This window comes from Physeter macrocephalus, chromosome 2, assembly GCF_002837175.3.
Source record: "Physeter macrocephalus isolate SW-GA chromosome 2, ASM283717v5, whole genome shotgun sequence".
Taxonomy (NCBI): Eukaryota; Metazoa; Chordata; class Mammalia; order Artiodactyla; family Physeteridae; genus Physeter; species Physeter macrocephalus.
Window position 1 is genome coordinate 131,546,556 of NC_041215.1, and position 13,648 is coordinate 131,560,203.

Consider the following 13,648-nt stretch of genomic DNA (forward strand, 5'->3'; position numbering starts at 1 on the left):
ACTTTATCTGGTTTCCTCTTGTAGAGCTATAGTATAGTATCACAACTAGGAAATTGATATCAATACAATTTACCCATCTTATTCTGATTTTACCAGTTTTACTTGTACTCTGTGTATGTGTGTGTATTTCATTCTGTTACATCTGTAGATTGACCACCACAGTCAAGATACAGAATATTTCCTTCACAAGGACCTCTCGTGCTACTCTTTCACGGCCATAGCCGTCTCCCTCTCTCTCTGCCTCCCTAACCGCTGGCAACCTCTAAACTCTTTGTCTAATTTGTCATTTCAGGAATGCTTTATATATGGAACGAGGTATGTAGTACATACCTTTGAGACTGACTTTTTTCACTCAACATAGTTCCCTTGTGATTTCTCCAGGTTGTTGCATGTATCAATAGTTTGTTCCTTTTTACTGCTGAGTAGTACCATGGCATGGAGGTACCAGAGCTTGGTTAACCATTCCTTTGTTGAAGGACACCTGGGTTGTTTCTGGCTATTACGAATAAACTTGCTATAAACATTCATGTGGAAGTTTTTATGTGAATATAGGTTTTCATTTCTCTGGGATAAATGCCCAAGAGTGCATATACCCTTTGCTTAGATTCACCTGTTGCTAACATTTTGTCCCATTTCCTTTATTTTTTGTGATCACTCACCCTCCCTCCCTCTCATCCTCTACACACACACACACACACACACACACACACAAATATAAAATAACAGTTTTCTTGAGCTTCTTGAGAGTAAATTGCATGCATGATTACCCCTAAATTCTTCAGTGAGTATTTTTCAAGAATAAGGATATTTTTACACACCTAAAGAAAAGTTATCAACTTAGTTAATTTAACATTTATACAACTTTGATCATATCTGCCATCTATTACAAGTTGTCAGTTGATCCAGTAATGTCTCTTTTAGCATCTTTCCCCCTCTAGGACAGGAGCTGGTGTAGGATCCCACATGGTATTTAGTTGTCATGTTTCTTTTATCTCCTTTAATCTAGAACAGCTCTTTAGCCTTTTTTGTCTATATGACATTGGTATTTTTTTGAAGAAGACAGTTTTTTTTTTTAACAGGATGTTCCTCATTTGGTTTGTCTGATGTTTCCTTATGATTAGATTCAAGTTATTTATTATTCTTGGCCTGAATACTACATAAGAGGTGTTGTTTCCTTGAGAAATATATCTTATCACGTTAGAAAAATTTCTTTTTAGTCCTAGTTTACTAAGAAGTCTTAATTACGAATAGGAGTTGGGTGCACATGGTTAGAGCTTGGAGTTGAGGCCACTGGCTGGCCGATGAACTCACAGGTGTAGGTTGTGTGCTGCATGAGTGGCAAGGGTGTCTCTTTCCATTATTCTTAGGATAAAGATTCAGGCTCTGCATTTGTGGTCCTGTATTCTTTTTGCTGCCTAAGTGTCACCATTCATCCATTTATTCAGTTACTCAAGCTAGAAATCTCTGAGTCTTCTTAGATTTTCCCCTCTACTTATGCCCTCTACTAATTCTGTTCTTAATTTACATTTGGAATCTGTTTCCTTTTTTTTCCATCCCTACCGCTGCCTGGACCCTTCCAGCTGTCTTAACAGGTTTCTCAGTCTCCAGTGTCTCCTTCTAAGTCAGCCCGTGAACTACAGCTGCAGTGGTGACACTAAATTGTAAATCTGATCATGTTATAGGCCCCTGTTCAGAAATTTTTGGTGGTCCCAGGGCGAAGCCTTACCCAGAGCTTCTGATTTGGGTACAAGAGTCAGCTTGCCTATCCTTGTTTTCTAGCTTCTAGCTTTGGTCCGCTCCCCAGCAGCCCAGCTGCAAGTCATTCCCCAGAATTTCTTTGCCCGTATTTTTCACCGTTTGCTCTCCAGAGTGTGCCCTCTGACCTCTTCTCCGCCTGGTGCATTCCTCTTTACCCTTGAACATTTCTCACAGCCTTTTTCTGTGAAGCCCTCCCCGAGGGGACTTCTTCACCAACAGAATTTATCAACTCCTCTCCATGCAGCTACCTTACCTTTGCTCTTTTGTGACTGTAGTTATATTCTCTTGAAACTATTTTTTGCATATCTCTTTTTCTACTCTATATTCTGCGATCTCTTTAAGGGCAGAGACTGTGTATTAATTTTTGCATGTAGTGTTAGCACGCTGCTTGGCACCGTAGATTCTCAGATGCTTGTTGAATGAGTACAAGGTGTATTTAGAGGATTGTGAGAAAACTGGTTGAAGCGGAAGGTTCTTAGAGGACTGTGCAAGATGGTGAGCCAGTATGGGCCAACAGATTATGAAGCAACTTGAATGTTTGGCTAAGGAGTTTGGACTTTTTCTTTAGTTACAAGAGGGGTAGAGGAAGGAGGCAAGAGGAGGGAAGGTCATTTATTATTGTTGTGCTAAAGAGACTGGTTAAAGTTCCATTATGGTATTAAAATTATTTTTAGTTTTTTAAATCTTTTTGTGTGGGTACTGGTTTATCAAATAAATAAAGACTGCTGCCAAGGTAAATAAATGACCTTACATTAATAATAGCAAATGCTTATCGAGTGCTTACTATCTGCCAGGTACTGCTTTGAGAACTCTGCATGTATTACCTCATGTAGTACTCAAGACAGCTCTACATGGTAGGTTTTATTATTGCCTCTTTTAGATGGTAAAACTGAGGCACAGAGATGTTAAATAACTTGCCCAAAGCCACAACTTTTAAGTGGTAGAACAGGATTCAAACCTGGGCATTTTGGCTTCAGAAGCCTCTTAACCACTAAGCTCTGCTGTCTTCCATTAACCTTTTAGCCTATTGTAGTAGCACTTGGCCCTCCAGAAACTGGCATTTTAACTTTAAATTAAGAACCGGGGAAACCATTTTCTATATTAACTGACATAAGCACATATTATTTGACTTCTTTTACAGTAGATGATCTATCTAGTAATAGCTTCAAATGTTTCGTCTGTTGCTTCAAGTGGGAACTAAAATTGAGCCTATTCTGCATCTGATTAGCATTTAAGGTACTTTTTGAAAGTATTAAATATTTGAAATGAACTTTTAAACATCAAACAGCTGGTTGTCTTAGCAAATTAGAAGTGAGAGTTTAGAGGAAACCCTGTTAAGTTTTCTGGCCCTTGTCCTCAGGCCAGGTAAGAATTGTTCCAGCATATTCTTCAGTGCTTGGTCTAGTCTTTGTTGATTGGTTCAAAAAAAGAGCTCCACTATCCCTGAAGGAAGGCAATTTTCTGATCTCTGATCTGTCTGGGAGTTTTTCTTTGTAATTCGTTGCAGAGATTAAAATGTGCTTTATTCTTTTCAAGTTTCTTTTAAGGTCACTACCATGTGAAGTAACACAGAATACAAGTGTGTAGGTTTGCCAAGATTACAGTTGCTGTGGGAATCATAACTTTGGATTTCCTCACATCTGGATTATGAAACGTGCACAAAGGCCCTGTATGAATATAGGTTTTATATTTTATGTGCATCTGGCAGTAGCAAGGTCTTAGTGATGTAGCTTCCCATAAATGACAAGGTGAACTCTTACAGCCTTCAATTTTAAAGTTATCCCAAGGTTCTTAACTTTGCTGTGGAGCTGATGTCCCATGCTTTCCTCCTCCACTTGGAAGGCTTGCGTCAACACTGGGAAACTGGAGCTCTGGAGTGGAAGTGGAGGCCCAGCTTATTTCCCTGGGACCAGTAGACTTTAGGTTTATTTTGTCTCCCGAGAAGTAAGGATTCCAGTGCTGCTGTTTTGAGTTCCCTTTTTGAAGCAGCAAAGAAAGAAGTGCCACAGGTCTGTCTTAGTTGCATTTCAATATTTTTGGATTTATTTTGGTTATTTGTTTTTCTTGGATTGTCCTATTTCTCTACTGACTACCTGAAGTTATTAATTATTAAATCCATGGTGATGCCCTTATGGGTGGTAGAGGTTTTTATCTGGGAAATACAGAATTTTGAAAAGGCTGCAAACCCTAGAGTCATCATCTTTCAAGCTCACTCATGTTGAATGGTGTGAACATGGAACATAATTTCACTATAGAAAGGAGGACTAGCATCAGTTTGTCTTTGTAGGGCCTCTGTCAGGTCTCCCTGTACAGGGTGCTTAGCTGACAGACCAGATCCCAAATCTGCAGATTGGCTTAGGGGGTGATTAAAGTTTCCTCATGTTTCTATCTGTGGTCTGAATTTAGTCTTAGTCATTTTGCTGTTTAGAATTTTGTGTCTGGCATTCCTCCAGGTGCCTTGAATAATGCTAGAATTCTTCTCTGTGACTTTGAGGGAACAGTACAACTGCTTGTGACTTTGTATGTCTTCCTCTGCAGTGTCCTGCAAGATGCCATGGGGACCTTGTGTTGTAGGCAGGAACGTGGTCCTTAGCGAGGCCCTATCTTGCTTGGGGCTGAGTCTGTGGGTAGTAAATTCCAGATGTTTGTAGCTGCAGCCCTGAGAGTAGGCATTGGTGTAGCAACACCTTCCCAAGAAAAAAGTAAGATATAAGTGACATTAAAAAAAAAAAAACTAACAGAAGCCAGGTTGATATTAATCTTTTGTTTAAAGTAGAAAAACAATAGTTTTCATGGAAACTGACATTTGAAATAACTTAGGGAAAACTGCTTTCAATTCTTGTATATTTTAGTCATTTTGTCCAGTTGATTATAGATTGTGAAAGTCACATATTTTTCCAAATTGCCATAGTGAAATTGGCCATGTGGATAAGCTTTGCACCTTTTTTCCTTGGTCTTACTAATTTTGAGATTAGTGTGTGTGGACAGATGAGGGCTTTGATTACCATTCAAATTATGCATATAGCTGGTGGATGAGCTATTTTTCAGCTCTATTATTCAATTGTTGCTTCTGTATCACAGCATGAAATTTGGACTAAATCTGTATGATAACCTTGCTCCATAAAATTTATGCTTTATGTAAGTAAAGGCCTTAAGTGATAATAGTAGTTTTCACTGAGTAAAATATTTTACCATTTATGACTTGTAATTTAAGAGTTTTTAAAAGGGAGATTAAAAGCCTTCTCATATGCTTCAGTATAGTTTAGTACGTGTAGGTGTATATGTGGAAGGTGAAGTGCAGTGTGTGTGTGTATAGGAGTAAGTGAAATAACATTGGGTATTAATTGGTAATTATTGAATTTGAGTGATGAGCATACATTCATTACATCATTCTTTTTACTTTGTGATTGTTTTTAAATTTCCAAAATAAAAAGATAAAAAAAGTCTCCCCAAAAGTAATGAGGAAAAGTGATAAGGTCTTAGACTTTTATTTCATAGCACGGACTAGGAGTTAATGAAAGACATGTCACAATTTCCAGTACCTTCTGAGCAGCTTTTTCAGTGCTGCTGAAATACTGCCCTGAATTTCTTCAGGAGAGAGAATATTCTTTTATCCTATTATTGCCCAAGTTTACTGATGGCAGAGATATTCCAGTGTGACCACTCACATTATGAAAATAAAACCTTTTGTTTATGAGACACTTTCTTTTGCTATTTAGAACTGAGCATGAGTTCTGATACCAATTGGGTGCCTTCTTGTGCTTCTTTAGATTCTGATTTCTGTTTTTAAAAAATGAAGTTTTTATTTAGTCCCTATTCTTTTAGATTCCAAAAGCTTCTGTACTGTTCCTTTCCCCACAGTATGAGGAAAGATTTCTTCTTATTTCTAAAGGTACTTGTGTTTGACCTGAGCCTTTTGCTACTTTGTCTAGAATTTGTCTCCAAAGTCTGTATGTTTATCCCCAAAAGAGAAGATAGAATATATTTCAGGGGTGTGAAAGTGCCAATTGGTATGAAAGTCTTTAAAGCATAAGAAGTAATCTTATTTGTTCCAATTTAGAAATTCTGTAAATGACTTTAATCATAATAATAAAATATGGAAGAGAAACATGATTGAATTTATAATATAATTCTGTGCAAAGTAAACATGAGAAGTGAAGCTATTTGCTGAAAAATGAGGCAGCTTCCACCTCATAACATTTTGGGGCCTTATTTGGTAGCAAAGCTTATATTTGAGAAGACCCTGGATGATCTTTTTCAATTTTGGTTTTGTATGCTGCTGCCTTAAAGCAAATCTTGCATTTATTGTTGTGTTATTTATGATCAGAACTCTGGTACTTCAGTGACATTAAGATGATTCTGTCTTTATTAGGCAGGGAGATGATACTTAGATCCACCCCAGCAATATCCTTAGTGTACTTCCTGCCTTTACTGATCTACTCCTGTGTATTATCAAGATGTGAAAATATTAAACTCCAGAATTCAGATAAATCTTAGAGTAGACATCAAGATTCTAGAGTATTAAATGAATTTAAAAAGAATTTCATAAGCAGGGAAAGATAGTTCAGTTGTCTTCAAGGGTTTTCTTAAATTCTGAAATATCGGGAAATGTTTTAGTATTTTGAAGATTATTATCATTACCTTTTAAAATTTGAGTTGAGAAAAACTACATAGGCTTTTCATTCTTTTTCATCAGTGTCAGTTTATTGCCAGACTCTGTCTTTTTAATTCCCACTGTGACATTCGGCCATCATAAATTATCATCATGTTATCAAGAACATTTATTCAGGGTTTGCTTTGTAGGGCACTGTGTAGACATAGGCATAAGACATAGTTCCTGCTCTTCAATAATTTATGGTTGTCGAGGAGTGACGGTATCTTTTTTTTGAGGTATAGTTGGTATACAGTATTCTATAAGGTTTAGTTGTACAACATAGTGATTCATAGTTTTTAAAAAGTTATTCTTCATTTATATTTATTATAAAATATTGGCTAAGGGCATCTCTTTTAATTACTTCATTCAGTGAACATTTCCTGGGTGCCCTCTATGTGCCAGCCCTACTAGGCACTGGGATACAGTGGTAAACCAGACAGACAAGGCCCCACGCTCTTGGTGCTTACATTCTAGGATCTTAAATACGTAGCATGCTGAACGATATAATTGTTCAGGGTTTTACAAGGGAGGTATTACTTTGTTCTGGTATGGTTAGGAAAGGCTGATTGAGGGGGTAGGGCATGAGCTGGACAGCTGGACAGGAAGTAAATGTCCCTTTCCCAGTGTGTATTATGTGGAACCTGCTGTAAAGGATTTTGTGGCCAAATAAACGTGGAAAACATAGCACACCCTGGGATTGCAGAGAAGTGATCCCAAGAGCTAGAGAAATTAGGTGAGGTTTGTAGAGGAGAGAGGAAGTGGAATTTGCGCTGTTCTTCAATGAGTACAATTTTAAGAGTGAGGTTGGAGTGGAAGGTGAGTGAATGTGTGAACTTGAGGAACACGGGGCATGCTGGGGGAGTACTAGTCAAAGTGTACCTATCCCTGTCCCCCCTCCTCTCCTCACTGGAGCTGTCATTTATCTTGGCCCTACCTTTTCAACTCTTCTTTCCTTTCAGTATTTTAACACATTTAAGTTTCCTCTTTAATGAAAATAATAGCAACAGCAAATGGAAACTCTGTCTTTTAATTTCACCTCTCCCTCCTCACAGCCAAACCTCACAGAAGAGTCATCTGAACTCATTAGTTCCATGTCCTCCCCGCCCATTAGTGCCTCACCTTATTTCTCTTTGGTTGTTATTCCTGTTGCTTCACTAAAACAGCTCTCACCAAGCTCCCTGTGACATCCATACTGCCAAGTCAGATGAACACTTAACTCTTTATTTCACCTCTCTTAGCAGCATACGACTTTATTGCCCACCACCTTCTTGAAACCTTGATTTCCTTGACATCACGCTCTCCCAAGTTTTCTGTGTCCTTCTGAGGAGACTCTGAGGCTCCTCAAGGCTCAATCCTAGGCTACTTCTCTTTTGATTCCATACTGTCTCCCTAGGACAATCTCCTCTGTGTTTACGACTTCACTTACTATTTGTTCTCTGGTGACTCCCAAATTTGACCTCAGCTCAGACATTGTCAGAGCACTAGAACATGACAGAGAGACTGTCACATATTTGAGAGTATCGAGTGAAAATAATGGGTCTGATTGATTGTGGCAGAAGGGTAAAGGTGATAACATTTCAGTGAGTTTCATTATTTCAGTTTCTTAAATTCAGAATTTCATTTTTCTTTTGGAAATGATCATTTCACAAACTTTATTGACCTATTATTTAGCAGGCACTTTGCTAGGCTTCGGCATTGCAGAAGGGAATAAAATATTTCATAATCTAAGTCTTTCTCTCTCTCTTTTATTTTTTTGGCCGTGCCGTGCGGCATGCAGGATCTCAGTTCCCTGACCAGGGTCCTAACCACTGGGCCACCAGGGAAGTCCCTTTTTTTGTTTTTTGTTTTTTTTTGCTAAGTTTCTTAATTACATTTTCTAGTGTAATGGTTTTTAAACTTAGACTAAAACTATATAAACCTATATTCTACTAAGAGGTATAATACTTTACAAGTCAGAGAAGCATTTGGGAGCTAGAGTTTAAGGTGATATGGCATCAGCCTTGTTATAATACATAAGACGGCGCCTTTTCTTTATCAGTAGCCCTTGGTTGATGCCAGCAGTCCCAGGATTAGCCCTGAGGGTCTAAAAGGCAAATTTAACTCCCTAGAGATTTTCACAAAGATCCTAAAATGATAGGTTGTAGGTAGATGGTATCCAGCCAATGTCTTTCATTAAAATGAAATAATTATATATAAGTCCCTCCCACCTGTCCACTTTACTACTTAAGGATAAAACGGAGAACTCAGATTCTAATTACTCATTTTGGTCTTCTGAGAAGAGCTCTAATGTTCAACATGTCGAGTAAAAATTTCTTAAATTACCATTCAGCTATGTCAGTGGCCAGGTCCTAGAAATGAGAACGGAGTAAGAGTTTATTCATTTTTTTCTTTATGGATGATGCTTTTGGTGTCATAGAGTCTAAGAGTTAATTTGAAGTTAATGTTTTTACAAGATGTGAGGTTTAGGTGAAGGTTGATTTTTTTTGTCTACTGATGTCCAGTTACTCCAGTCATTTGTTGAAAAGGCTGTCTTTCCTCCCTTGACTTGCTTTTGCACCTCTGTCATAAATCAGTTGGGCGTATTTGAATGGGTCTATTTCTGGGTTCTCTATGTTGTTCCATTGGTCTGTGTGTCCCTTATCACATGGTCTCGATTTCTGTAGCTTTAGAGCTTAAAATTGGGTAGTGTATTCCTCCACTTTATTCTTTTTTTTCTCATTATTTTGGTTATTCTAGTTCCTTTGCATTTCCGTGTCAATTTTAAGATAAGCTTGTCTATATCTATGAGAAATCATGGGATTCTGATAGGAATTGTGTTGAATTTAAAAATCAGTTTGGGTAGAATTGACATCTGTACTGTGTCATAATCTGTTAGTGTTGATATCTTACTACTTCAGGAGAAATGTAGGAACCTTACCACCATTTAGGCCCCTTTATCCTCCCTGCTTTCTAATTAGTTGTCTTAAATATCTCCTTTACATACATTGAGGACCACATCAGACAATATACTTTTGCTTTTAACCATCTAACATAGTTTTAAAAACTCAAGAGGAAAAAGTCTCTTTCATTTACCTATAAAGTTACCCACCAACATTAGTTTACTTTTTACTTCTGGGCTTCCCTGGTGGCACAGTGGTTAAGAATCCACCTGCCAGTGCAGGGGACACGGGTTCGAGCCGTGGCCCAGGCAGATCCCACATGCCGCGGAGCAGCTAAGCCTGTGCGCCACAACTACTGAAGCCCGCGCGCTGTGCTCCGCAATGAGAGAAGCCACAGCAATGAGAAGCCCGCGCACCGCAACGAAGACCCAGCGCAGCCAAAAAAAAAAAGAAAATAAATAAATAAATAAAATAAATTTATTAAAAAAAATTACGTACTTGTCATTTTTATGACCCCAAATTACTTTGCACCACATTTTGCTATTTTTTTCTGATTTCAGTGATGGCTTGCTTCCTCATGTGTTTTGTAAGCATTTATCAGGCTTTTGACTGTGGGAATATTCTGAAGAGGATTTTTTTGGTTCAGCCAACACCCTGGGACACTACAACTTAAGGTCACTTTAAGTTAGTGTCTGTCCTTGGGGTTAGTGTGACTGCACTGCGTGAGTGCAGGCCCGTTGTTATGAATCTTCTGGGGGAACTCTCCTTTGCCCCCAGTTGGAGCCCAGGTCAAAACAGATACATTTCTTGATTGTTTTTCTTTATCAGTAGGTATATTTTTTCCAGCCTACCTTTTCACTGATTTGTTGAAGACCTCAGGGGTCTTGATTTTTTGCAGTGGGGCTAATCTCTACTTGTCTACATTTCATATGGTGAAGGCTTTATCTCCTATTCCCCCTGCAGCTTTAAACTACAAGCCTCTTGGTACTGAAACCAGGATGTGCTCCCAGGGTCTCTGCAGCCTCAGCTTCTACGTATTCTGGTTTCTAGCTCTCACTTGATTTTTAGCTCCTGGGGATTTTCTTTTCTCTCTTGAGAGCTCAACAGTGCTCTCAAGTTGGTAATATTTTGTTCAGCAGTTGTAGTAATTTGGTATCAGAAGGTTTTTCAGAATACTGACTCCACTCTGTTACCAGAAATCAAAGTTTCTGACACATCATTCTATAGATGATAGATTGTTAGGTTAGGGTCCCACTCCTGGTTCTTTCAGAACTAGTTGCCTGGGACAGAAGTTGCGTGCCATCTCACAGGGAGCTGTGGATGTGACCCTTGTCCTTCAAAGGAAGGAGTACGGGCATCTTTAGCTCTACTGTCATGTCTGCCAAGGAAGTAGAGAGCCTCAAGAGGAGGCGGAATGTTCAACTGTGTGTCAAGTGCTATAGCAAGGTCAAGTGAGATCAAGACTGAAAACTGACAGTGGGATTTCACAATCGGAGATCTTTGCCAGAGCATTCTCCAAGGAATGAAGGGGGAAGAAGCCTATTGTGTTTTTTAATCTCTGGGAGGATTGTCCTTAGTCCAGGCAATTCCTGTTTTTCTCAGACAGAATGACTTCTTGTTTATCAGTATGTGGCTGTTTATTTTATATTCTCTCATTTTAATTCTCTCTGGGTTCCAGCCCTGCCTTAGGTAGATTGGTTCTGTTTGTCATAGAAACTGGACACAGCCATAGTGTGTAAGGCCTATCTAGTGTGTACCTGTCCTGAAAGCTTTCCTTTATATCTCTTCAAATGAGGTAATCAGGAGACAGAATGAAGAGGTGAGAGCTGAACTGGAGTATTAAAGTAAGAGAAAGAAGATATGAGGTATTGCCATTTTTTGCATGAAGTTTCTGTTATGTGGAATTTCTAAAATTATTATGAAAAATTTCAAACATACAAAAACTAGAAAGAGTAGTTCATCAACCTTCATTTGCCAGATTCAAGAGTTTTTGCACATTTGCCTCATTCATCCCTTTTTTATTTCTCTTTCCTTTGCTGAAATATTTTAAAGAAATCCCTGACGTCATTTATTGTACATATACATACGAATACATATGCAGTATGGAGATTGTCATACAGAGTCACAATGCCATTATCACACCAGATACAAAATTGACAATTCTTTGGTATCATCTACTATATTGAGAGTATTAATGAGGTCCCTTTTTAAAAGTTCTTTGAACACTCTGAGATTGTTTCTGCTTTGTTGTCTTTGCACTTGTCATTCTCTCTGCCAAGAAGGCCATACCCTGAGACCTTCACATGGACTTTCTGTCATTCAGATTTTAGCTCCGAATTATCTCTTCAATAGAGGCTTTTCCTAATTACCAAAGCTAAAGTAGTGTCCTCTTTCCCCATCCCATTTGTCACCATCTCACCTCTCTGTTTCACTGACTTGTCTGTTTACTTGTTTATTGTCATCTCTGCCCCCTAGATTGTAAGTACCATGAGAGGAGAGACCTTGTCGGTCATGTTGTGTTTATTGCTCTGTGCCCAGGGCCTGAAGAGGTCCTAGGATATAGTAATGAAGTACATGTTTAGAAACAAGTCAGCTATTAAGGAGATTAATACAAAAAGATTCCAAAATTTTCTTAGTATTTTATAACCACTATCTCTTCCTACAGCTGATTCTCATTCCAGAGCTTTTCTTTTCTCAAGAGCTTTAACCAACAGCTGTGTTTGCAAAAAGTGCTGGATTGTTGTCCCTTTCAGGACATTTAATCTTTCAAATCCTCAAAATATTTTGTAAAATATAAGTGAGTAAAATCACTTCTGACCTGTTGAGAGGCAGTGTTTTTATTGACATAACTCTCATTTGAGATCACTTTGTTTGAGCTTGCAGCTAATAAATCTCTTGACCCATATGAAACTGGATGGAATGATCTTGTAGACCACATAACCTATAACTGATTATTTGAACTTCTTTTATTCAGTATATCATTTGTATGATGTTAGGGAGTGTTTTTTAATTGATATTATTGTTAGCTGTTGGCAATGTCCTTTAGCATGAGAAGCATATAACTCAATAAACATACGATTTTATAATTAAAAACTTGGATTCTTTTTGAAAATGTGTAGTTTCAGACCAACAGAAAGATGCAAGAATAGTACAGAAAATTACTCTCTACTCTTTGCCAGATTCCCCAGAATCAACATTTTACCACATTAACAGCCCTCCTCTCTTGCCCTCCTTTTTTTGAGCTGTTTGAGAGTAAGTTGCAGACACTCAAAATGAAGCCATTCTCTTTTTTAACCATTGTGCAAGGATCAAAATCAGGAAATTAACTTTGATATAATGGCATTAGCTAATCTGTAGATCTTATTCACACGTTTTCAGGTTTCCCAATCATGTTGTTTATATGAAAAGGAAATCCTGGATCACAAGTTGCATAGAATTGTCATGTGTCTTTAGTTTCCTTTAACCTGGAAATTTTTCCTTTTATAATTTAACATATTTGAAGATTATAGGCCAGTTATTTTGTAGTGGGTCCCTCAGTTTGGGTTTAATTGATGTTTCACAAGTGACATGTTTTTCTTAACGTATCATATCAGGAGGCATATGATATTGATTTGTCCCATTATAGGTGTTTACTTCGATCATTTGGTTAAGGTGGTCTGCCAGATTTCTCCACCATCAATATATGCTTTTCCTCTTTGTTTTTAGTAAGTATCTTTGAGAGTATTTTCAGACTATTTAATGTTCTATTATTCCTGAAACTTTCACCCACTAGTTTTTAACATCCATTGATGAATATGAATTAATTATGATGATGATTATTACCAATGGTAATTTTCCAATGCCATCATTTTTTTCTACATTTATTATTTGCGATTCTGTTGTAAGGAGAGCTTCCCCCATTTTTATTTATTTATTTATTTGTCTTTATCAGTATGAACTCATGGATTCTTATTTTATTTAATGGGTTATAGGTAATGTTATCATTTAAAAGTTTTGATACTTAAATTGTCATAATTTTGGCCAGTAGGAGACTATTTTTTTTAACATCTTTATTGGAGTATAATTGCTTTACAGTGGTGTGTTAGTTTCTGCTTTATAACAAAGTGAATCAGCTATAAATATATCCCCATATCTCCTCCCTCTTACATCTCCCTCCCACCCTCCCTATCCCACCCCTCTAGGTGGTCACAAAGCACCGAGCTGATCTCCCTGTGCTGTGTGGCTGTTTCCCACTAGCTATCTATTTTACATTTGGTAGTGTATATATGTCCATGCCACTCTCTCACTGCGTCCCAGCTTACCCTTCCCCCTCCCTGTGTCCTCAAGTCCATTCTCTATGTCTGCGTCTTTATTCCTG

General features: G+C 38.0%; 1 protein-coding gene across 12 annotated transcripts in view; it reads left to right on the forward strand.

Moving 5' to 3' along the window:
* Nucleotides 1-13,648, forward strand: part of DIS3L2 (DIS3 like 3'-5' exoribonuclease 2) — a 398,793-nt gene that overhangs the window by 18,195 nt on the left and 366,950 nt on the right. The window contains exon 1 of one of the 12 annotated variants that reach the window (XM_028482682.2): nucleotides 11,123-11,156. The exons of the other annotated variants lie outside the window; for them this stretch is intronic. The gene's annotated coding sequence lies outside the window, so the exon portion shown is untranslated. Of the gene's footprint in view, nucleotides 1-11,122; nucleotides 11,157-13,648 lie in introns of those variants that run through there. 12 annotated transcript variants of the gene reach the window in all.